This window comes from Pempheris klunzingeri, chromosome 4, assembly GCF_042242105.1.
Source record: "Pempheris klunzingeri isolate RE-2024b chromosome 4, fPemKlu1.hap1, whole genome shotgun sequence".
Classification (NCBI taxonomy): domain Eukaryota; kingdom Metazoa; phylum Chordata; class Actinopteri; order Acropomatiformes; family Pempheridae; genus Pempheris; species Pempheris klunzingeri.
The window spans coordinates 7,962,654-7,984,515 of record NC_092015.1 but is presented as its reverse complement, the minus strand read 5'-3'; the positions used below and the strand labels follow the sequence as shown (position 1 = coordinate 7,984,515).

Sequence of the window (21,862 nt, the reverse complement as noted above, 5' to 3'; positions counted from 1 at the left end):
TTTGTGAGGAATTCAGTGACATAATTGGAAAATATTTTATCTTAACAGGTTTCCCATTCGTCATGGGGCTTTGGGAATATCTTTAAGGAGGCATGGAATGTCCAGGGATTTGATAAATTTCCTGGACAAGTCAAGGATTATCAAGCCATTTTTCAAATCTGCAATAATAATTGAATTGCTTTTCTAACTTTTTCAAAATGAACTTGTAGTTTGCAGCAGATTTTTTCTCAGTCAGCTCGAATGTTGCAGAATGAGACTGTTTATCCTTGTTTTTCTGAGCTATAACCACAACAAAACAGGATAGAATACAGTTTATAGGTCAAAGAAATTCTTCATCCTCGTTATGAAAATTCATGGAATATTACAGCCAAGCCATGGTGGGAACCCTGTTACAAGGTGCACAGTACATTGCCTTATTGTCAGTTTTTTCCATGCAGTAATCATTGTTCCTCTTAGTCCCATATTTCCACTTGATCTGTAGCCAGTGCTCATAGTTGCTAAGTACTGGAGGGACTATACTTCGATCAGCTTTGATGTGAAGTTAAAAGACTGTTTGAAAGGACTCCTGTAGAACTAAGTTAAACAGATGCTCACTAAGGTTTTTTTCTGCAAATGATCACAAGTGAGTTTGTGGAACAAAGTGAGACGGATGAGACCCAAGGGGAAATCTTTCAGCAGGGATATGTGTGTGTGTGGACGTGGAAGTGTGGAAGTGTGCATACTCGTATGTGCACTTTGGATGTATGGACAGACACCAGATGAAACCGATTTATATCCTCAACATGCCTGTATTCATCAGGGAGCTTTAGCATCACTCTTTCCCGCTGACAGCACTGGCCTGTAATTGGCTGACGGAGTTAAATGTATCTGGCTTAGACCAATAGAGAGGTGACATGGACAGTGGACAGTGTCATAGTATGGCCCTTTGGTCCAGAACTAAAAAATGGCTCGTATGCACTGCATTGCATCCACCATGCATGCTGCATTGCTGCACTACAACGACTGACCCAAGCTGTCCTTCTATTACAAACATTATTCCTTTGTTCCCAATCCAAAGAAGTGTCCTCACCATATTTGCTTAAATTACAGGGACTGGCATTCAGATAATGAAATTTTGCTGTGCTATGCATATTGCTAAGGCTGGAATTACACTTTGGGTGATGAGTGAAGAGTAGAAAGGTAACGCATTAATACGGCACAGCTGTAGAGCATAAAACTGGCTGGATGTCATCAAGGCAATCAAATGAACTGTGGTATCAAGCAGTGTTTTAATGAAATACTCAGTGATCTCCAGTTCGCAAATAGAGCACTGTTTTACAAGACTCTTTAGTTATTTATGGAAGCGAATGCATGCCGAGAAGTACTCAGCGATTAGAAATAATAGGAAACATGACATTGCCTGGTACGGTATCACTCATTTTCATAAACCAGTGCACCTGTCATACTAGCACATGAATAATGTCTGGCAGAAAGTGATATGGAAGTTTCATAGACAAAGTACATAGTGTTCAGCAGTGGAAATGGAAGCTCTTCAACTGCATCTCTTTGATGTAGTAGACAAAAAGCAGGGATAGTGTCCCTGAAGAGCACTTATGTTCAGGATCCATCCCCCCTCTCTGAGGCCCAGCTGCTATCATTTTTAAAAGCAGGGTTTTTACTTTACAGTAACTACCATTTACATGATAATGCTCCCGGGGTATATAAGCCACTAACACCACCATGTATTCCACTCTCTCCCTTGTTTTTCCCCCTCAGTGTGGTTCCTGTCATTATACTGTGCACAATGGCACACAACCGAGAGCTAAACAAGTGATGAGAATAAATAGAGCAGGTTGTAGTTTTCTTACATTACTGGTCGTGCAGTTCTCAGTATTTCTTTCCACAGCAGACAGGTCTTAGTTATCAGCCCCAGCTTGGTGCTTGCTGGCAACTGGTATCTGTCAGTGAAAGGGTTGGGGGTCCTCAATCTCCCCTTCCCTTCTCTGTGACCTTCCCCCTTGCACCTTTAATCCTGTCTGTCTCACTTTATAAACTTTATACATTTTGACAGCCGGTGTGAGGAGAAAGGCGGGTTTGGGGGCAAAGGCACTTTTTTTTTATCTTCCTGAGCCCCACTTCCCCACTTCGCAGCCAGCAGGGAGAGACACTTTAAGGGCTTAAAAATAATCACTCGCTGTTTTCAGTGAGGGGCTTTCTAATTGAGCTTGGACTGACCCCTGAATGTGACTGTGCCGTCTGGTTTCCATCCCAGCACTTGATTGAAATGGGAAAAGTAGACAGATTCAACTCATTCGTATTTATTTATGTTTGGTCGTCCCCTGTTTTGCATGGCCCAGCGGTGGATTAGCACTCTATAGATGGATCCACAGTGGAGGGGCCCCACTTCCCTGACACACTCAGGGGGGCTGGAATGTGCAACACACAGCCAGGACTAATAGTGTATGAGAGGGGGGTGGTATGAGCTGTCTACCTCAATACACCTCTTTACTGTGTGGGGGGCTGTGCATGCTGCATTTCCCCATTTCTCAGTCTCACAATGTTTTGTACTTCTGGCAGTATACCGTTTCGAATTAAGCACTGAAGAATAGCAGCATTGAAGAAATCACAGTGCAATATGATGCTCACTTTTGAGACTGCCCAGAAAACAGACACTTTTAGGCCTGTGAAAAAGACCTCTTGTAAACAATGTTGACACCATGCTTGTGTACGAGGAAGTGCAAGCAGGATGCAGGACTTTTGTAGGTTAAACACATCTGTCATGGCCACAACACTGTGTCCATTTATTCTAGTTTTACGTGCTGCATGCTGTCAAACTCTGACTGACAGCTAAATCTGCTGGCTTATATTAGAACTAAGCCACTGTGTAATTGAATATTAGTTAAATCCTCGCCATACTACTGAGATTTGACCTAAAAAAAACAAGTCTGTAATTGGAGTATAGTGCCCCCCTTAGGCATCACAGTTGGCCTTCTACTATTGTATTTATCTGAATTTAATTAGGTTATCAAACTTTTTTCAGTTTTTATTTATTTTATTTTTTTCCAGTTATCATATAAAGTTCATACATACATACTATGCTGTATATCTGTGCATGGGCTTAAACGCATTTTGAAGATGTTGTTTACTTTGCTTAGACAGTCGATTTGACAACACTTTTTAAGTAAGGATGAATCTAAGAGTTGTGCAGAGATCATCTGGCCTCATTATCTCCCCGCCTTTGAAAATTTCTGTGCACCACTTGCAACTACGTATAAATAAAATATCACAACGCACTTTGTTCGTCTTTATTTTGTATTGGCTTGGCCTGCCTGCTATGTATGCTAGAATTTCTTCACTATAATAAGGAGAAAGTAAGAAGTACTGTTATTGGAGCTGAAGTTCTGTGAAGAAAAAGTAGAGATTTGGTGCCATGTTTTAGAATCTGTGGAGAGTTACTGACGTCGTCTGTGCATAATCTACCCTACAGTGAGCTGCCTGATTAATGCAGAGGGGTATTTAAGTGGCGCCAGGAGGACATCAGCGGAGGCGCTGGAGTTGTTGGTTAAAACATCTCTAATTAAAATCTGTGTTTCCTCTCCGTTCTTCTTTGTATATATTATCTGTATTTTACTTAGCTCTCTCGGGAGCAAGATAAATTGCATTAATTAAGTTCAGCTCCAAATAAACCATTTTTCTGTGTTTAGTGATATTTGTTGCCGTAGATTGCCGTGCCTGCTAATTGAAAGGCTTGTTAACTAGGAAATGGCCAAGAGACTTCAAAAAAACCCCATCTGTACCCCTCAGTTGTTTCTCCCAATCAGATTCACCATGCAGATGTCTGCTGCAACTGTTCAGTTTTGTCCTCCGTTGATCTGTCTAGATGTGTGTCCTTCAGGGGCGTATTGGGAGTTGTGCAGCAAAAACACAGGTCAGTAGTCTGACCGTCCCTCTGGCACCAGCCACAGGAAAAGGGAGAAAGGGAAGGAGAGGGAGTACTATTGTCTTAACCAGCGATGGTAGCAAAGGTTTTTTTTAATCATCTTTCATTTTGTGCCCTGGAGCTTCATAAGTTTTCCCTGTAGATGCTTCTCCCATTGCAGCCTCACAGTTACCCTCTCACTGTATTCTTCAAACCACTCTGCAGTAAAATTAGATTTTATGATTTTGGGCCATTGCAGCTTCCTGAATACACTCTACCAGGGATTTATAAAAAGTTCTGGATACTTGTCTTGAAACCACCAGAATGTGTGACCGGTATGTTTAAAGGTGACGGCGTAAATTTTTTCGTTCTGTACTTTAGAGGCACAGTTTACCACCACAAAATTAGGCAAATTTGAAAGATAGAGAATTCAAGTGACGGAAAATGCATTTTAAAGAAATTGACAAAAACAACAACTGAAATGTCCCTCAGCAACCCATTGTAGTAATTTGGTAGAACAGACATGATGAATGTATGGGAAGACTCATCTTAACACTCTCAGCAGGGGTGCCAGATAATGCGGGCCACTTAGTAACTACACAGGACATGAATATTTTGCTTTTTTCACACTGCTTGTTATCTACGAAATCTGCCAGATCTCCATCTGTTAAAGCCAAATTACAGCATTGCTGTGCATAATTCCTCTGCATTCAGAGAGATTTTCCCTTTGTATACATAATCATTGGATACATCTTAGTAAGTGTAGAATATATATGAATATGTAGCACAAAATGGGCATGAAACTTAGATTAGTAAATAAAATTGTTAAGAATTAGAGAACGACATTTTCTCTCTGTCTTCATTTTCTCTTTCTATCTCAGTATCTCTCAGGACTCGTTCAGTCCAAGCAGTGGTAGAGTTGACATTTACCCCTCTTGTAGACAAAGAGCAGTTGCAGAGTGAATGGGGAATGGAGGGAGTAGCCAGCAACTCCAGGGCACAGGCCAGATGGATTAACTTGAAAGGCATGGCATTGTAAACCAAATTCAAATTAATCCCTTTTTTGTGTCCCTTGATGGAACAATGGTTCTTTCCTGGGCCTCAGAGAGACATTGACGCTGAGGGGAGAGTTGGGCCTTCACCATGTCCGACACTCTATTCACATCACTGCTCTCAATTACCTGCCATAGAAATAAGGCACTTTCTCTACACTGGAAAAATTACCTCTCATAATTCAAGGCAGGACCCATGAACTGAATATATTTGAATATTAATTTACAAATCACATCTTATAGTAAATATGCACCCCTGGAAACTGGTTTTATTATCTGCCCAGTGCATTTTTTCCTAGCCTGGCTTGCATATTTAATGCAAACGAAGTGTCAGGATTTCCATATAAAATAGTTCTCAGACCATTCAGCTCTGTCCAGTTTTTTTTGGCCATTTCTGTTTCTGCTGTGGCTCTGACTAGCTGACACAGCCCAACAAATAAAAATGAACTCCAAAACCCCCTCTGCACCACAAAATCCCTGATCCCCCCTTGACCCCATCACCTAAAGTTTTGGGTTTTACTACTATTTGACCAATATTTTTTTCTCAAATGACGTGTGGCCTCACCATCGTTCTTTTGAGACTGTCTTTGTCTGCCAGCTTTTCTCTGTTTTCATTGTGTTTCTCAATGAACCATGCTGTTTCATATTTTATTTCCTTAAGACATTTTTATGGGAATGTCTGTTGGTAAATCACTGTTAAATTCCTTTTGGAACCGCTTCTTAATTCTTCCTCCTCCCCCTTATTTGTGTGTGTGTGTCTTTGTATGTGCGTAATGCGCAGCAGAAGTAGGACAAGGGGTCCCACTGTTACAGCTTGTATTATTTGACGCAGCTATTCATTAATTATCTTCCCCGCGCAGTCTTCCTTATCGCTCCGTGTTTCCTTTTTTTGTTTTTGCTTCAAGCACCTTGTTCCACGCTGTTCTAATCCCAGCTCTTTGTTAAATCATTTGCCTACCCAATATCCTTGAGAATCTCTGAAAGAATAGAAAGAGCACAGCACATGTGGCTGCGTATTATGAGTGTCTGGATTTCACACGTGCTTGGTCTTTTTGCTACGCTGTGACAACTAGGAAACTGGAGAATAAGGAGACTGAAAGTTTAAAACCTTTAGTGAGATAAAGGTTGATTGTCCTCGCCATGAGGAGGGACACACTGGGCAGGGAATAGATTGCTTGCTGTCACTCTTTGCTGTCTTTTTTCTTTACACATCTGTGCCTGAGGCTGTTTGTTGCTGACTGGCTCTGAGGACAGATTTATGTTGTGTATAAGTCAGCCAGAAATGTTTGGATTTATCACCAAAGGCTTTGGGAGAGCTTATACACTCGGGGTACGAACACACACACACACACACACACACGCACACACGTGCACAGACACCTCCAACTCCTGAATGTCACACATGCTTTAACTCTGCTGCCCTGCTCTGTTGATGGTGGACTAAATGATCCATAGCCGTGTATAAGGACCGCGCCTCCTCTCATTGGTCACAGACACTTGCTCTTTATTGAATCTACGCTGTTAGTCTGTAAAAATGTTGAATCATGTATTATCATCACTGCAGATCAATGCAGTACAGTATTTGCCACAGTTATTCCAAGTGACGACTTCTGTCCTTATCCTTATGTATTACACTTTCAATCCTCAGCTGCTGTACCACTCAACTCTGGAGCCATTTTCTGAGGTTCTGTCCCAGGGGTGACCCCTCTGGCATCCACCACCATGGCCTATGTGGCATTACGCTAAACCTCAAATTGTTTACTCTTGGAGCTATTAATAAAAAACTTCAGTGACAAGCACATCCGTGACTGACAGCAAGAATGCCGGACAGTCAGTTATAGACAGTGAAGCACACAGGGGAGAGTTATAGACAGTGGGAGACTGAAAGCATGCTTAAATCTGTTTGTGGAACAGGGCGTGTGGGGGAAACGTTGATATTGGGCCCCTGCTGAGCTCTGGGTGATGTGATGAATGGTGCTGTATAGCGTTTTACTGCCCTGTGCATTCCTGTGTCTGCTGTTTACTGTTACCACACCTTACTTCCCTGTGTGTAGTGGTAACCAGCCGGGTAACACATGGTACTGTCTATGCCAAGACCATAGTCCCAGCGTAGTTACTCTGACCCTGTTTCAAACCTAATTCACTCCACTGTCTGCAGTACTCACATACCGGTGGCATAGCTTCATGGCATAAAGCTCAAGAGATCTGAAGGGTAGGAAACAAAACAGTGTGGCAGCTGTAGGAGAGAATCAATGGGCACAATTGTGGACATGACAGAGGGGATTTAACGTTCAGTGGCATTTTAAACCATTAGCTACTGTCTGTTGTCTTGTTATCCAAACTGTCCATGTTGCACAGCTGTATGTTTTTTTTTTTCTTTCTGTCAGATAGATTGCATGGCTTGTTAAGGCAGGATTTAGTGTCAGTAAATCCACATTAGCTGCAGGAAGGACAGTGACCTCTCTAACTGTAATTAGACAGGGAGCCTGCTCCAGCTCAGTTCCTTGAAGACCAGCCACAGACACGACTTCCATCATGAAGTGTGGACATTGGTTGATCGGTTTGGGACAGGTGGGGATGTCATCATGACCTTCAGTGTGCCTGTGAATATGTGTGTGTGTGCCTTTCTGAGGAGTCCTTTGACTTGGATGTCTGGCTTCATAGAGGGGCTCTTGTCTTGTTAGTGAAATGTTGATGGTTCTAATGTTAAGTGAAGGACATTAGCTGGTGTGACGACTCTTCAGGCTCTTCAAAGGACAGCAGCTCCAGTCTGGATGCTTTCGCCTGCTAAATGAAAATGTTAGCCAAGTGTTTTAACTTGCTGTTGTGGAGAATGCTAACAACCATGAGGGGCACATTTGCCAGTTTGAGACCCCCCCCCCATTCCTTCAGCCAGTTTACCATCTTGGCGCCATCTTGGCATGTCCCTCAGTTAACATTAGTGGGAAGAAAGAGGAAATTCAGCATTCAGTGACAACTGTGAAATCATCTGAGATGGAGGTAAAGTGGAGGATTAGGCTGGGATCGGGCCAGAGAGTGCACAGTGACTCAGGAGAGAGAGAGAGAAAGAGAGATGGAGGAGGAACCATTCCCAGCAAAATACTCTGAATAGAATTTTAGTGCCTCTGTGATTGTCTTTCTCTTTGTCTGCTCTCCTGGAAAGCCACCCACTCCTCCCCCTCGCCTTTTCTTTTTTCCTCCCACCAAAGTTCTTTCAGCTTTGTACTGAAATCCTAAAGGTGATAACCAATAATACAGTCGTTAATATGTTTTGGTTGCAGAGGCATTTTGCTTATCCCTATCTAATTCTGAAAAACTTGACTCTCTTATGCCGTTTCACTTAAATTTGTTGTTGGCTTTCTTATGTTATCTCCTTGCTGTCACATTGAACTATTTCAGGCTGCTTTTTTTTTATTTAGTCTTCCGGAGTTGTTTATCTCCCTGCTGGCCTTTTCACAGATACCACAGTATATGCAGCAACGTGTTGTGACAGACAACACACTTTCAAGCTGCTCTCTTCTCCTCTCTCACCTGTCTGTTCCAATTTCTTCACAACATCCCCTTTGCTTTGCCTTTACTCAGGTTGTTTTCCTCAGAATTTATTCCAGCTTCCTTTCTGTGACTAACAGAAAGGGGGTTTCTTTAGAGCTATTAGCCCACCAATATAGTCTGCTTTCCTTTCATTCTTCCCTCACCTTCTTTTTTCTTTCCTCCAACCCTCTGTCCATCATCTGTCCAATCTCCCTTTTAGCTTTTCCTCTGCTCTAATGCTCCTCTTCTCCCTCTGACGTCGGGTTTCTTGATTCCTGTTGGCATCTAGCAGTGGTACCGTTTTCTTCCTTTGCTTCCAGCTCGACTCCACTGGATGACTGGAGCCCTTGTTGAGGTGTTGTTGTGGTTGTTGGCTGAGGCAGTTTCTCAAGGGGCTCCTTCAGCTTGTCTCTCCACTCTGAGTGTCCCTGGCCCCTGGCCCCCAACTCCCACCCCCTTGCCTCACAAAGCTGCTGTCAGTACACAGGCCACATGTGTCGGGCCTCAAGCCCTTATTTAAGACCCAGGTCCTGCCTAGGCGTCACTGTTCCAGCAGCAGTTAGGGCACCATGAAAGAGAGGGTGTAGGCAGCTATTCAACAGCCCGGAAAGACACAGAGGAAGGCGAGACAAGGAAAAGTGCAGGAAATAAAGCAAAAGCCCTCTCATTGGAACAATTGCTCTCAGCCCAGCTGACACTGTGAACTCTGAAAAAAAAAAAAAAAAAAAAGGATTCTGTGTGTGAAGAGGTAGAGTGATTATTCACCCACATTGAGTGCCCCCAGTTCATAAGGCTTCATAAAAAAGTGCGGATATGTTATTTTGGCTGGAGGGGACAGTGGAGCTCAGCCAGACCCATGCACAACAGCCTCTCTGTTAGGGGTTTTCTCTGTCAACAGTGCAGGAGCCTAGACACATTAACAAATACAAGCCTCCAATAAAACACCACTGCTGGACAATGTTCTGCCTGCTCTGCCAGTGGTCTGATAGGCTGTATATGAGGCACAGAAAAGCCATGCCATTCATTCCATTTGTGTGTATTTTGGGGCCTGTTTTTCTTTATTAAGCTTTGGTTAAATAGTGATGACTCATTCCATGTCTGACATTACCCGTGATTTTATTTACACATACTGCATTCAGCCATTAGGCTCTGGCTTTGTCTGTTTATTGGTTACCTACTAACATTGTGTCTGTGGCCATTTGCCTCAGCAGCTCTGGAGACACTCAGCATTTTGGGGATGTTTTGAGGTGACGTAGTCTTTAAATTGTATGGAGACTAACCAGGTAGAGACGACTGAGCCTGTCAGCAGCTCCTTAAAGTCTCTATGTTGGGGGTCACAGGAGACAGAAGCTCTAATTGACAATCAGCGATGAGTGTCTAAACAGACTGTTATTACAGGGCTCCCAGTGCCTTGATCAGCCAGTGTGGAGAGACAGGCTGACCGGAGGGGGCAGGGGGAGGAGAGAGGGACGGTCAAGACATAAACATAATTGTCCCTTGGTTTCGTGGGAAGACTGGCACTTAATCCTTAAGGCTGGTGGAGCTTCACACGGCACAAAGGGGGAAAAAAAGAGTTCTAACTGATGAAGGTTATCGTTACATTTGACCACTGGATGTGTGTATTGCCTCGATTTTGTCTCTGCTCTGTGGTTTCCACAGCCATAAAGGAGAGAAGAAGGAAATAACGTTCCATCTTTGTTGCAAGAACAGGACCAGCAGCAGTTTGTGGACAGAAACAAGCTCAGACACAGACGGAGTAAAACAGGGACAGGACAAATTAACATATTTGCCAAGACCCAATTTGACTAGTCATTAAAGTTTCCTCGCTGTGGTCAGGAGGCAATATTGGGCATGAAAGGTTTGAATTAAAGTGTCCAACATGAGTGCTGGTAGATGTTTGTGGATAATACCTATAATAGTAGGCATTTTCAGTGGCATATTAGTATTTTTTTGTGATTTCACATTTCATTACTTCCCAAACCCATAATAATAAAGCTTCATGAGGTTTGAGCATTGCTTTACAGTGCCAACCACTCTTTTTTTCATGTTTTACACTTTCTTTTTTTTTTCCCGGCAGACCAACTCCATACTATACCATTACACACAATACTGATACATAGCATCCTACACACAAAAATCTCCATGCTGAATGCTTGTGGTAGATCTTCTTTGCTGGCAGGTATTTTCCTCCAAAGTCTCCCTTGTTACATTCCATTATCCTCCTCTAATTAATGTATCTCCCAGGGCACATTGTGTGCAGTAATTAAGGGCTAATTGCACCCAAGGTCAGTGGATTTATCCATCTATCTGTTAATTTATTTTATATTCAGCATGTTTTTAGTAATTTTATCTCTATAGCTGTTTGGCATGTGAGTCCTTGGCCCGAACATCCTCTCCTTACACTCACGCTGCCTCAGCCTTGTAAGGTGAGCTGAGGTGGTGATGCCTGCAAGGAGGAAGCCAGTGACACATAAAGGTGTCACTACTAGCCCGAAGGGCCTGAGGGCCCTTGTGCTCCTTGTGTGCTGGTGTAAAGTGGCTGGCTGCCTCATGATATGCAGTCTCTAGAGGTGGTTTGGGTGTGCTGATGGAGTGTTGGGTGTAAACAGTGGTGTGCTCCCAGTGCTGGTTGGGGTCACTGCCTAACGGACCTGCTAACATTTTCCTGCTTTGTTCAACAGATTGTCTCTTCCTCCTCATATTAATCTTTGCTCTGTGAACAGATTTGCTTTTCCTCCTGGTTTCCCTTAGTCAAGTGGCTCTTTTGTTTGGGCGAGATGAGGAGAGAGTGCCAGAGATCCACCCAGTCCTTGTGCCGAATGCTTGATTGTAGCGTGCTTCGTGTTCATATTTTTGTCTTTTTAGCACATCCTCACACACACGCATACTTGCACACACAGATACGCACAGAAACACACAATCTCATTCATAAAGGAATGGCCAAACAGACAACCCACATGCCCTTGTACGTCGACAGTGCGGTTTCTGCTCAGCATGTGTGCAGTAGCCCACCTTGCCTCTGTCATGTTTTCCATATTAAAGTGCTGGTGTGGTGGGCTCCTGCTGGTGGCAGGGTAGGGGCCCTGTCCCAGGGCTGTGCATGTGGGCCTAATCCCCTCATTAACTCAGCCAGTACTGGGCGCAGATGGCAGGTTGGCACTGAAGCAGGGTGCACAACCCCCCTGTCTTTCTACCGCTGTCAGACACTGAGATCCCTCTGACTAGTATATGCTCATTATTGTTAATGGATCACTGTTGGTCTGTCTTCACTGCGCTCGTGTGTGTTGAGAGTGCACATGAAGGTGTGCCTGTGTGTATGTGTACATGTTTTCTTCTCCTGTTGATTCATCAAGGTTGTTGACTCTGTTCAGTTCAGTTGTCTATTTAATGAAGACTGATGAAAGATGTAATTTGCGCAGGGTATTTGCTCCAGCTGTCACTTACACCACTTTTTCTAAAAACCCATCTGTACAGTAAATATTGCAGCATGATATGATAGGATGATGGGAAATTATGAAACATGGCGTGCTGCTTTCTGATGCAAACTGAAAAGGGGGTGGTTACACACATTTACACGCACCAGTTACCATACTCCTTTCCCTCTGTCTATTCATGATAGACTGTTGGAAACTGCTACTTCATGTACTTCATTTTCTGAAGTGCCATAGTACCTCTGATTATCAGAGGGCGTAAAACACAAGGCTCTTTGCAAGGCTCTCAGCAAAACTGACTCTGTCAGTCCATGAACCAACAAGCTGTTAAAAATGCTGTTGTAAATTTTCTGCCAACAGGCTGGAGGAAAATATGAGCAAACCGACAATCTAGACACAGCACTTGAGGTGCTAGGAGCTATTGCACTGACAAAAACCAGAAACCCTTCTCTCCTTTGAGAACATGCATTTGTCGGCACTTTGCTACGGGGTATGTAGGCTGGCACTGCAGTTTAAATATAGCATGTGTTTACAAAATGTCCAATAGCGCTTTTTCATTTGCTTATTTCTAACAATGCACTGACAGAATTTATTTCACTAATTCCATTTTCCTGTAATAATAACCCAGAGTGCTGCTGAACAAGGATGAATATTAACTTTTATTATGAGCGAGTGGAACAAATATATAGCGCTGGCTTTGGGCCAATCATGGACAGATGAAAGACTGGTGTGTGTGTGTAATGTAGAGTGTGTGTTTGACTCTTTGAGCGTGTGTGTGTCTGTGGAGGTCATTCTGGGCTTCCTGTTGACAGCTGCAGGCTGTGGGCAGATTTACTCTGTGGCAGATGCTGCTGAGGGACACAACTCTGTCTTAAGTTTATGTTGTACCATTTGGCCCCGCATCTATTTATGGAGCAGGACTATACAATGTGAATAGGTAGACTAAGCAAAGCTGCTTTCAGTTGTAAAATTCTTTTAAGTCTTTAAAATGTTTCCTTGCATGTGTTTAGATTTGTGTGTGTGTGTGCTTGTATCTGTTCGGGTGGTAGTTGTTAGCTTGGTTGGACACCCTCATTACCAGACATGCACAGGAAGGCACGGTTGATTTCTCGCTACAATAGGGCACGTTGGGTCTTGAAAAACTCCACAATAGACTCACTGTGACATCCTGGTGCCTCCTTTCATCTTCTCCTTCCTCCTGTCCATGTCTCTTTCCATGCTGCTGTTCTGCTCAATGTCTTTACAATGTGATGTCACATGTAATTTGTATCCCTGCCTGAGATTTTGTGAAAGAGCGCAAATCTGGATATTCTCAGTGGGTCAGAGAACATGGCCACAACTCTGAATCTGGTCAAATATGTCAAAGACTGGTACCAAATCATTGTCCCTTGAGATAGGAGGAATGGTCTGGCTTGCCTCTTGTAAATATCAGTCCATTGATGTTGGAGGGCCATCATCCAATTCTAGGGGACCTTTAGATAGATTTGACATCCAAAGAAAGTAGTCATTATCTGCCTTGTGCAAAGCCTCCATCATCTCAGCTTTTTCTTCGGCTTGACTAAAGAAACACTCACTGTCTTGGGTCTTTCAGGGAGTTAGCTAAGTGACTTATGATTTGTGCAGTATGTGTTGGCAGGCTGTGTTCAGTGACCCAAATCCAAACAGAGAACATGACCTTAACCAAAAAGTCAAACATAGGTTTGTCACAAGAGGACCAAATGTGGAAATACTGTGGGCTCATTTGGTTTGCAATAAAAGATGCATTCTACACGCAATTTTTCTGGGTAAATGAAAAGGCAAATGCTTGAACAAGTTTAAATTGATAATAGCTAGGTATTTTGTAACGCCCTGAAAATGCTTTTTGTATGTTCCACCACTTTCCTTTACTTTCCTCTCCTCTCCCAAGATACATAAAGAGCCTGCCAAACAACTGAGCAGGTTGGGCTTTCTTTGAGCACTGAACACAGATTCAGTTTCATTGCTCAAACATTTACCATTTTGTTTGCTATGTATCAGCCTGCAGTTTCACAAAGGCGACCATTGTACCAGAGGGACATTTTTTGGCTTTTCCTTTCCTTCTCAAGGCTTCAGTGCTGCATATTGGAAAGAAGGCTACATGACTGATAAATTTCAGTTTATGCCCACAACAATCATGGCTCTATTGTTCGAATGAGGTGGTTTTGTTTACAAGCCCTCGTCAGGAAAAAAAGATGAAAAGGAGAAAAACAAGTTGATTGCATGTTATCCTAAACCAACACGACACATGCCAGTGTTTGCTGCGTTTTCTTCTGCTACTGTCCAGGTTTAATTTTAATGTCTTGGCTTGTTCAACATTTCCTTTTTTTTTTTTTTTTTTTTTATAGATTTCAGGTTTATGCAAGCCAACTCCCACACTGGTGGCTTTAAATAGCAATGAGTGAAAACTGGAAAATTAAAACATATATTCCCATAAATATTGCCAGGAAAATGTCAGTGAACTGTAGATAGCATGCTTATGTTTAACAACCCAGCCAGTTTGTGATGCTGTACTGTATCACGATCTGGTGAGTGCAGCTCTTCTTGGAGAGAGTACTTGAGGCATATGTATGGGGTCTTAGTTGGAATGGGAGACTCTTCTCTTATTATTCTCTCTTAGACGCATACAGTGTATTATCAAGTACAAGTTTACCAAGTGTTGCCATTTATGCAGTTGGTACTTCAAAAAACATCTGATTTATACTATATTGTGGTCTTAGCATACATTATGTACATACATATATTACCCATTGTCTCCGTGAGGACCATGTAGGTTTGATCTTATCATGAACATATTATATAATTTGTTCAATAATGTCATCCAGTTAAAATCAACATGTGCTTCATCTAATGACCTTTATGTGTGGAATAAAAAACCTGCAGCATATCAGGGAGTCCTTGTTTTGAATGTCCCTTTTTAAGTGCTGGTGTGTTTGTTGTACCATGGTTCCCATTGGAGAGACAGGGACAGGCTAAATGAGAGCCAGACTGTTTTCTGTGAGCCCTGTGGGGTTAGTCGTGTTGACGAACAATATCCTGGCCCCCTTGGTCCATGGCTCCTAAGAGCCCCTCAGCTACATGACCTCCTTTTCTCTCAGCATCACTCTGTCATCATACTACTTATGCCGGTCCCCCACTATGACAGCTGTCCTTTCATCAAACATGGCCGTTTCAGACAGATGAAGCCTGAATAACAGTGTGATGGCTTTGTTGACAAGACTCAGGATGAATGATTTTCGCTGCCACTTTGGATATGTGGGTTGTATTAGGCAGCTTTAGGGCCCTTTAGTGATCCCTGTTTTACCAAGTAGAAGTCAAAGCTCTTTCAGCCAAAGTCGAAATACCTATCCATGCACCAAGATCCAAGACTCTAAAACTGGCTAGATAGACAATCATAAACAGGATATGAGGTCATCTTCTGAATCAGGCTGACTGGAAAGTACCACAGTGTGAACTGAGTGTCAACCGCCTCTGCCCTCTTTTTATCATCCATTGGTTCGTTATCAGCGTTGAGTGGCTGCAATATTGACCTTGTGGGAGAGGCTTTCGGTCTTGCCCTCAGCAGAGAGTCCACAATGATTGCTGGCCATTGTTTGCCATTCTTGACTGATCTTAAGGAATCGATTAGGCCCTCTGCTGACTCCATGGGCAGAGGTTAAGTGTCCTAATGCCGGGCTGACTAATGCATTCATTCTTAATGACGGTGGTAACAGAGATGCCCTTTGAACACATGACTAACAAGTGGGATTGCAAACCAGAGTTTGTCAGACATCGGTGTACAGCTGTGTGATATATTTTGCCTCCAGCTGAAAATGCAGAGTAACTTCTTCAGTTGGAGAAAGAGCTCTTCTTTGCTGTGTCTGTTTTCCTGAGATGCCTCCAAAGACATGTCAGGGCACTTGTCAGGGGATGCTTTTGTTTTACTGTCATCCCCCAGGTGTCCAGCCTCTCTATGTTTCATCATAATCAGGACTCGATATTTTCCACATTCTGACATCTCGGAGACGAGGATTAGATGCACACTGAGACATTCTGGCATGAAATGTTGATCTGGGGAAACAAAAGAACATAGAGAAAGTCTGTGTATTTAATGAAATGAACAAACCTCCCATAAGAGAATACTGTACATGGATGTGTTCGAAGAAGCACCCCATGGCTCTTTCAGTAATATTGGTTTTGGTGTGTTTTGCGCCTGTAGATATATCTAGCACTATAACCTTCTGACAGTAATAAGTTTGGGATAGTTGTTTGCAGCAAAACTAAGAAAAGCTGTCAACGTAGTGGGTGTATGATTGGATTCTTTTTCCTCCAAAGATTGTCTGTAATATCTGTCTCTAGATCTCTTTTTTCTCCGTTTTTCTGTGATTGGAGTGCTGTGGACCATTCCTTTATAAGAAAGTGAGAAAAGGGAAATTTGGACCAGCTCATACCAGAGGAAGGATACACTTGGCCAGCTTATTGATTTCCCCCTACCCCACCGCCTTTACCCCTCCTCTCCATCCATCCATCCCTCTTTCCCTCTCCAATAGACTGCTGATGAGCCCGTTCCCCACAGGCCCACTGCCAGCCACAGTCAGTCAGGGTTCTCTCCGTCCATCTCCAGCCCTACTAGGCAGAAGATTTCTCCCGAGGCCAAGGGGAACAAGGCATATTCTGTTACAGCCAGCGCAGGAGAAAGAAAAACGTACTGTTACTAGATATGAGTGAAATCAAATCTGTTTGACTTGCCCGGCAGCTACGACCATTTTCCATGCACACAGAGAATGTCAGGATTGAGTGAATGGAATGCAGTTACTCACAGTGCACCTGACAGATTTGTAGGACTGTTAGTATTTAAAGTAAATCTGATGAATAATTATTTCATTTCCATGAGGAGCAGGTTAGGAAATGAATGGTAGAAACACATACCACTCCAAGGTGTTTAATATAGATCATATTTTAGTGCTTCATTTTTGTTTAAGTATGGTTACTTTTTTTCCTCCTCAGCAGTCTCAGCTCTTGTTGTACCTTCATATCTGAAGGTATGATACTGCCTGGGTCAGCTGACAGTCAAATTGGGCAGCAAGCGGTGAAATGTTTTCCATCCCTTCCTCGTGTCCTATATCTTGCCAAATGTGTGCAATAAATGGCTGCGGAGCAGACAAAGAGGAGAGCGCGTTCACTCTAAACCTGCTCTCAGATGTCTAAACTAACATTCAGCCTGCACTTCAAAGGCCTGTGGGCGTTGACACACTGCCCTCCTTTGTGTTAGCGTGTATCTGAGTAAATTGAAATTGAGTGAAAGACAGGGCAAAGAAAACAATGGGTTATAAACAAACCTTGAGTCAGGCTCCGTAACAGCTGGTGGTGTCTTGTGAGGTTACAGTGTTTACAGCAGCAGTGTGACAGATGTACTGTAAGCCCCTTTGCTGCTTTTATTGTCTGTATGTTTTGTGTCTGTGTGAGTGTGTGAGTGTGAGTCTCTAAGTGGTTGAATGGGTATGGAAAAGGGGAACATTCCAGAGCAAGACCTTGACAGATCAACCCATTATGTGCACTTCACTGACCGGCTTTAGCTGTATCAAAAAAAAAAAAAAAAAAAAAAGATGTCTCTCTCCCTGTCTTTCTTTCTTTCTATATGACTCATTTTCTCTTTCTTTCAGAATCATTTTTTTTTACACATACTAGGAATCTGAATCTCACAGTGGAGAACCTTTTGCTAATGACAGCGTGTGGCACAATTACAGCTTCTTTGCGCAGTGGCTCAGGTTTGACAGTCCTACTCAGGCAGTCTTCCTTTTTTTCCACCCATCAATATGATGCTGGATGGCTGGTGGCCCCACTAATTGGATGGTGCTGTATGTGCATGGAGCTCAGTGTCCCTCTGTAGCCCTTTATCTGGGCAGATGCTGCGGATATGGTGGATGTTAATGTGAGATGCTGCAAGCTTTATCATCTGGTATCAGTCACTCTGTAATTGGAACAGCACTGGTGGTTCGTTGTTGCCTTCCCAGGGCCTGTTATAACCCCACCCACGCTCTAATGGTAGATGGGGCTCTCCATTCCCAACCATGTGTGGAGGAGGATTCTTGTAGGAGGAGAAGAAGGGAGGGAATGTGAGGGAGCTGGGGTTGTTTGCTCCCTGTCCTGGTCATGATGGTACCCGTCTGGTTGCCAGGCTGTTCGCCCCCCCCCCAGTGACTCCTCCAATCCACCGCTGCTAAATGATGATGGATTGATCCCACCCAACGGAAATGACTTTTAACTCCCATATTTTTTGGTTACACATAGATGGGGGCTGGGGTTTATCAAAAGTATTTGCTGTCTGTTGTTATGCGTGTTTGAAATATACAGTAACAAAAAATAGTTTTACGCAAAATATTTATCCATTCAAACTCCCCCAAAACCTAAAATTAGTATTTTGAAATGTCTTTGCATATGCTTGTGGGCACATGTGCATAATACCACTTGTGTGTAGGTGCATTTCTGTGTGTGTGTGAGCATGTGTGTGCTCTTTATAAAAGGCAGCGTGTGGAGCTAATTAAAAGGCCTTGTGTGGGACAGAACCATTCATCTTAGTGATGGGCCCAAGCTGTCACTTAACCCACAGTCCTGTGGGGGAATGAACTTTGCAGGAGTAAAGCACACAGCACACATTCGCCTCCTCGTCAATTCAAACATCCATATGTGACAGTTAAGAATAAATTTAGTTCATTGTTTCGTATTAAAATATTTAAATGAGAGGTATTTTTCCTGCTCCTGTCTCTCCTTTGCCACTTGCCTATGATGAGAAGAAATTTCCCCTCCTCCACCACTAAAGGTGACAAGAGCATTTAATGTTAAGATGTGCTGCCTTTGATGGAGGGATTGAGATATGCAGAACTCTCCCTCAAGATTTTCTGTGCTCAGCAGGGTTTTTGGATCACAGGACAATTTTATTAGTTGTGATGGGACTGACGAAGAATGCTGGCAATGGAATTTGTAACTGATGCCTTTTTAGTATGCATCTCAGCCCTGCATATACTTTGGCCTTCCCCGCCTGCCCCCTGCCCCCTGCTCCATGGGTGAACCCAGGCTGCATGTCCCTTTGCCCTCTCATTACCACTGCAGGCCCAGGGGTGCTGCTCGGGCACCGAGAGGTGAAGCAGCTGGGTCAGGGCACAGTGTTGTCTCCTTGCAATGACACCCCCAATATATGGTTAAAAAGCACACATCACATTTTCATGGATGAGCAAACTTAATGCTGTCTATTATTGATTATGGATGATGAAAATTGATTGGGCTTCTTTACTCTGCATAACATTATCCGTGTGTATGCACAAGGTAACTGCACTCATGTGCAGCTGTCGTGTAATAGCGTACTCTTATTCCAGGACTGGTTGGTCATAACCAGGTGTAGGATATATACATTTATCAGTCCATCAGTGGCAGTGGCAGTTGGTTCCCTGGGGAGGATGGGCAAACACAAATAGTTGCTGAGTTTGGTTTTTCCAAGCTTTTTATTTACTTTGACTATTTGGTTGAAAAGGTCCAGAAAACCTGGCTATGGAATACACGTATGGCCTGGGCAGAATATCACACTGTGAAACATCGTTCATCACGTGTGTGAGGAGACAGGCGCAGCAGTGAAATGTTTAGTGATTTAAAGTCACTCTGGCATTTTGACTGATTCTCAGGGTCATCCCAGGTCCGTCTGCACCTTGCCCCGAAAAGCCCTCCCACCAAGAAACAATAGTAGTTTTTCTTTTATTGTTGCGCCATTCAAGATCAAATTACAATAATTACAACCTCTGAAAGTTTTTGGCACATCAAGCACTGTCTAAATTCTCTAAATCCACTTGTGAACTACAGGGTACAGACCATACCGTCCATTTAAATCAATAGCCAAGGGTAACTAGAGTTATTTTTCACCCAAGCTCAGCATAAGCATTGTCCAATGAGGTTTTAGCAACTTGAAAAACAAGTAAGAGCAATCTCAGCTCCTATCTCTTTTTGTTCTTGGAAAAGGAACAACACCATCACCCTGGTCTGTCTCTGGCCCTTTGTTGGTTCTTAGTGTGTTTGTGTGCTTGTGGTGGGAATTTGTATGCTTGACAGTGTGTTGCAACACCTGCAGAGCACATAAAAGCAACATGTGTGTGTGTTTTTTGTTTGTAGGGGAAAGAGGTCGATCCCTGAGGGGGTCTGTTGCACCGAGACACGTAGGGAGCACAGGGTCACTAGCAAGGGAGGGGAGGTAGGAACCCTCACCTCCACATGAACCTTAAACCAGTGAGAGACAAGTGAAGAGAGATAGGGGGGTTGAGACTTGAGCTTGAACATACGTCTGCAGGGCTTTAGACAAATGATAGGGATTTCCTCTGCCTTACTGACCACGTCTGACTGTCTAAGCCCTCATCTTTTATCTGTCTGTCTGGTGTCTTGAGGAAGTACCATCTAACCTTGTGTGATATCCATAGTTTAGAAATATAATAAACAGAGATTGAGAAGCAAAGTCAAAGAGATGTGAGAACATTAGCAGTAACACTCATACAAAGATGGTCCTTTTTATAATGTTTTTTCCTCCTCTTTAGGAGCAATTCTTATTAAATGCCAAAAAGTACGTTTTCAGTCAAAGTATTTTTTTTTCCTGGTGGAACTATATATATATATATATATATATATATATATATATATATATATATATATATATATATTTAGAGCAGCACACATTTACTATTCCAACTCTGGTAAGGAGCAGGTGGAAAGCCATTACATCTAAAACTCTGCTCTGTAAATTGTAACAGTTTGCTGTCAATTTACAAGCATTTTCAACTTTTGAAAATAAAGAATTGATATGAACCTGTTCAAAAATTGAAGCTCTGTTAGACTGTTAGATTTCTCATGGTGTGAGCTGTGTGTGCGAGCTGGGACTGTTAATGGAGTGAAGCAGCATGAATCTCACCACAGGATAGGCCTAATGTCGACAATGCAGAGAGAGATATGGGCTTCAGTGGTGTGTGTGTGTGTGTGTGTGTGTGTGTGTGTGCGTGCGCGTGTGTGTGTGTGTGTGTTGCTGGGTGATGGATGGACAGAGCCGGGGTTAAAGTGGGGTCACCCTGTTTGTTTTGTTGTGTTTAGGTGGAGATGGGGCGAGGAGGGCCTCTAAGCTTTACTCTGTGTTAATAAGGTCTGTTTGCCACACTTCATCACCATACCTCAAAGTCTGATGGGATGTGTGTGCAACTCCCCATCTCCCCCTCCCTCTATATCTCTCTCTCGTGCACCCCCGCCCATCCACACAGACACAAACACACACTAGATAAAACAGGGAGTGAGAGATACTTAATCACTATCTTCAGGTAAGTGTGAATGATTGTAGTTCCTAATAACTAATTGGTCTCCCTTGGTTGCAGTTAGCTGCGTATCAGCAGTGTTCCACAGCACTTGACAGTCTCTTCATCTATCAGCAGAAGATCCTTGAGCCTCCTTTCCTGTCTGTAGTTGTGCTATTATTCCTGACTGTAATGTCTTACCTTCAGTGAAATCGCTAAGTCTCTGGGACAGGGAAAAAAACACTGATGGCCAACTCCACTGATGGAAGTAAATATAGGCTCGTGTACTCAGAGGAATAGTCCCTTTATCTCAGTGTATCATCTATTTCATCACTGAGCTGTTTATACTGATATATATATATATATATATATATATATATATATGTAGGGGTGAAATCGGTTGCCAAGGTTGGCCTTGTGACCTGAGCTATCTTTACTATAGCTGTATATGAGGATCAGTTATCCATAATGGGTTATAATTTACGCCTGCTACAGTAGATGACCTGCTGTACAATTTCAGTCACGTATTTTACACCGGCAGAGTTCACCAGAGTGCAAGTGGGAATTGCTGACCCATCATCATCAGGATAAGGATGTGTCTCTGGCTCGCTTAGCCAAGGTTGATGTCCTCAATTTTTCTGT

General features: G+C 43.1%; 2 protein-coding genes across 2 annotated transcripts in view; both read left to right on the top strand.

The window, feature by feature from the left end:
* Positions 1-21,862, top strand: part of robo1 (roundabout, axon guidance receptor, homolog 1 (Drosophila)) — a 123,640-nt gene that overhangs the window by 30,369 nt on the left and 71,409 nt on the right. The gene's annotated exons all lie outside the window — the stretch shown is intronic.
* LOC139200340 (diablo IAP-binding mitochondrial protein-like) overlaps positions 1-21,862 on the top strand; it is a 379,202-nt gene that overhangs the window by 328,057 nt on the left and 29,283 nt on the right. The gene's annotated exons all lie outside the window — the stretch shown is intronic.